Here is a 4,651-nt window from a genome sequence, read left to right as displayed (position 1 = left end):
CCCCCCCCCCCCCCCCGCCGTCTCCAGTACTTCCGGCTTTTCTCCTCCCACAAGATGGCTACCAGGGTGGGGATTGGCAGTGTTGGTTTCCTCCGCCTCCGCTCAGACTCAGGGAGGCCTATCATCCTTTCGGTTAACCTCAGCCTCCAGTAATCCTGTCAGTTCCCCTCTTGGTTAGCCTCGTCATTGCATAGTATACAAGAACGTGAGTTCAAACCCTGCCTTCTACCTTTCCCAAACTAACATGATCTTGACCTTCCTAAATCAAAAGAGATTAAAAATATAAGCTTTAGTTGTGTACTTGATTTAGAATACATTGCCAGCGGCGACTGCTTCTATTTCTATTGTGGAGGAACTCTGGCTGTATTCTCTTAGCTTACTGACAGGAATCTCCTAGTATTCTCGGAAATCTGCTGGGGTTTCTTGAACTCAACATGTGAAAATGAAGAGACTTTCTGAAACAAAATTATTTCTTTTTTTTTTTTTTTTCAAGACAGGGTTTCTCTATGTAGCCCTGGCTGTCCTGGAACTCACTCGGTAGACCAGGTTGGCCTCGAACTCTCAAACTCAGAAATCCGCCTGCCTCTGCCCCCAAGTGCTGGGATTAAAGGCGTGCGCCACCACCGCCCGGCAAATTATTTCTAATTTAAAGCCTGATCTCTGTGATTTTGTAAGTATTTCTTAAAAAAAAAATCTTGCGTTGCAAATTTAACTGTTTTGTCTGGCAACTACCATGCCCTATGAATCTGTGTAATTTTAGTAAAAAGTACAATACTATTTGCACTTTTAAATGAAATTGCTGTATGGTTTACTAAAAAAAAGCATGGTAAGCCAAGAGCTTGTTTAGGGATATAAAGCCTAAGGCAAGGTGAGCAGAACTGAAACTATGTTTTAAAATGTAGCCTACCCCCTTTTGGTCCATTCTTTGTCTTTCTCTCTTTTAACTATTAACCTAACTACTTAAAAAAAATCAATACATCTGTTATCTCAAGGCTAAATGGATTTCTGCTTAGAAACTATGAAGATTAGTTAAACTAAATATTTAGTGAACTTTGACTTTTAAGAGATTGCTGAAAGATAGGCCTAGAAAGAAAAGTTAAGGCCAACCTGTAGGAGTTCCTTGTGTTAGCTTAGCTTAGCTTATCATTTGACCACACAATAAGATTGGTACAGTTTCCCCACACTGGAACATGTCTGGATTTTGTGCTATATGATCTGGAAGCTTTCCGAGCATAAGTGGAGAGATGAAAGGCAGGAAAAACAGTGTGGTGACTTTGGGACTAGCCAAGACAAGGAAATAACCTACTCTGGGCTAATGGCGGTAAAAATGGAATAAGTTTGAGGGGTATTACAAAAGAACTGTAGAGCCAGACAGCTGAGAGAGATAAAGAAGAGGAGGTGGTGCATGTTAAGCATTTCCTCATCCACTAAAATAAAGAGAAAGAAGCCAGATAGAGAGTTTCTAATATATTTTCCATCTCTAAAATTCTGCTATTTGTAAATGAACGATTTCAATGCACTTACAAAGAAGGAAGGAGTTACAAAGAGTGAATTTGCTTCTAGACCTAAGATCAGAAACCCTGAGGCATATCTATAACAATTTCTTGGCGTTATCCTTCCTTGCATCGGAGGCCCTGGGAGTTTAGACATTTGAGTGGACTCCCCAGGTTTCAGATCCTACTCCTGGAAGAAAGAATGAAAGCACTCGGTGTTCTGTGAGCTGACAGTTCTTAAGAAGGCATCAGCACACGTACATATGAGTGTACATGATTATGTCAGCAATCCGTTGCTTTGCACTTGGTACGTCAGTGTCTGCTTATAGTTAGCTCTCTCACCTTTCTGCTTGTTCATTCAATCTGAATTATAATTAGATCTTGAAAATAAAACTCAAAAAAAAAAAACCCCAAAGTCTACAGTAAGTCATAAGGTACTTTCTTTGGTTATAAGGAAATGGTGAACAAGACTTAATAATAACTCTTTTATTCAACTACTGTTTGTTAAAACAGGTAAGCATGAAAACCTACCACAAACTAGAACAATTTAGGAACATTGACACAGTGTGGTATATAAATTTAGAGAAGTCAAAGGCCTGTGCTTGTAATCTTTTTATCCTTAGAGCTTAGACGAGTGCTTTCTTTGACATATGATAGGCATTCTATAAATGGCTTTTGAATGGCTGAATAAATTATAATTGCCTCCCTTGCCTACCAGCTAACCAGGAGGTTGAAGTGTTCTATTCAATGTGAGTTCCTTGCTATAAAGAACTGTCATGTAGCTATTTCATTTCACTAACTGACTTCTTCTTTTCTCAGTTTTCCACTTAATTTTGTAGTCTAATTTGAATATGCATCTAAATGGTTTATTTCTTTGTCATAAATATGCTAACTCAACTTAATTTCCAGTCATTTTAAGGCCATGAAAATTACCTCTGCCTATGCTTACTGGTATGCATGCTTTTTCGAGCACCTAAGACATCATTGTTTTTCCTCTCCCTTTCAAGTGGTACTGAAATACAGAAAAGCAATGAGAAGAGGTGGGGCCTGACCATCTCACCAGGCTATTGCTTTTATTATTGACCTCCAGTAAGGCTCAAATCTGAATAAAGAAGGGGGCCATTGGCTGCACCAGCATTTAAAAAGTCAAGCAGAAAAACCATGAAAACAGAATTAGGTTGTGAAACTTCAAGTAAAATCAGTGAATTCGATTAATACAGGATGCAGAAACCATAAAGTAGAATCGTGGCGAGTTTGGGGACACAGACAGTCTGTTTCAAGACTTAGTTTCTCCATACTTGTGGTTTTCTTTTGACCACTTTATTTTGAAAGAATGAAAAAAAGGACACGCTTGTCTCCTCTTCGAGCCTGCAGGGGAGCTCACTGACTAATTTAACTGGCAGTTTCAAAAGATGGAATCTGCGCAAAGCATTTTAAAATTCGGGTGGTGTCTATGATTAGACACTAAAACTAACCAGTTTTGTGTACCAGAAAAAAGGAAGTGAAGAAAACTTTGGATTTTTACCTTTGGAGTAACAAGATTTATAAACAAAAACAACAACAACAAAAACAACTTTTATTTGGCAGCTTCTAGGTAGAACTCTGGAGTAAATAGCACAAGGAAGGAGAAGGAGATTCGGGAAAGAGAGATTTCATATCCCAGCTCAAACTACTTATACTCCCACAAGTATTCCCCCAACCAAGAATGTCAAGAATATACTTTAGGGGGCCCAGTCTCCTCTGCTAGAAGGGGCAGGTCCTTCCCCTCTCTTGGATGGATGACTACATGGCTCTTACCATGCTTTTGTGTGCCATTGTGTGCCATCACTTGCCATACAAGAAGCACTTGATAAATACTTGCTGGCATTCAGACTTTTGGTGTACAAGCTAACAAACCTATGAATGCTATGATTTAGAGAGTCGTTTAAAAACAAAAATACCTGCTCTTTCATGGGCTGCCTTCTTCACTGGAAATAAAAGTAGCAGAGGGGGAGCTATCTAAACTTAACTCTCTGTTTGGTAGAAGAGTAACCAGATGTTTTTTGGAACCGAGAGCTGCAGGGACAGTACATGAGAACTCATCATTGGCTGTGACAAAGAATAAATATGGCGACCAAATCTATTGTGGAACTCTGTTTCCTGCATATGATAATGCCTGTGGCTCCTGGGACATTCTGTGCCTTTTAGTTTTTGAGAAACTGAGGCACTCCCTCAGGCAGTGACCTGTTCAGGCCATTTTGTGTTTTTCTGTATATTCTCTTAATAGTCAAGGAAGCATGGAAGCTGGGTGGGACAATTGCTCTTAGACATTAATCTTGTACATCCTGCAATCACCACTACATTCTGTTTCTGATAAAGGTATAGAAAATCTGATTGCTCTCAATAAATTCGCCACAGCTTAAGTTTTGCTGTGGATCCTCCAACTGGCCTGATTTAATTTGTTTGAGCCATATCAGATGACCTTGGGGCAGTATGTAACCATGGGCACTTAAACACAAACACAGATTCCAATAAAATGGAGACCTCTTTACCTTTCCCTTCACCTATTCAGCATGAGTGTTTTGATTACAGAGAGAACCACCACTTGCATAGTCTGTCCAAAATTCTTTTACTCCTGTGGGAAGAGCAAAGCCAGGAAGGGAGCGTAACTATTACACAGAGCCTAACCTAGGAGGAGACTGGAGAAGAGAATGTTTTCATGGAACTAGATAGATACCCCAAGTGGTAGGGCACATCATTGAAAATCATCCCAAAACAACTCAAGAGAAGTCTCTTCTCTGCTCTTGGAAAGGGAAATAAAGAGCTTAGTAACAGTCTCACTGAATTAAACTACCCATAGGAAGCTGTTGTAAGAGACAGCTGGGATAGGACTTAGATCAAGCTTGGAGGGAATGACTGACTGCTTTACCAAACAGCCTTTCTGTAGTCTCCTCCTTATTCCTCAGTCTTAATGTGTTCTCGGTATTTCCTTTCTTTCTCCCCCACTCCGTTCCCATGTCTGTCTGTCTGTCTCTGTCTCTTCTTGTCTCTCTGTCTCTCCCTGTCTCTCTCTCCCTGTCTCTCCTTGTCCCTCCTTCCCCCTTCCCTGGTTTTTTTAAGACAGGGTTTCTTTGTGTAGCCCTAGTTGTCCTGAAAGTCACTCTGTAGACCAGGCTGGC

This window comes from Grammomys surdaster, unplaced genomic scaffold (assembly GCF_004785775.1).
Source record: "Grammomys surdaster isolate TR1022 unplaced genomic scaffold, NIH_TR_1.0 136, whole genome shotgun sequence".
Classification (NCBI taxonomy): Eukaryota; Metazoa; Chordata; class Mammalia; order Rodentia; family Muridae; genus Grammomys; species Grammomys surdaster.
Note: the sequence above shows the minus strand (reverse complement) of the source record.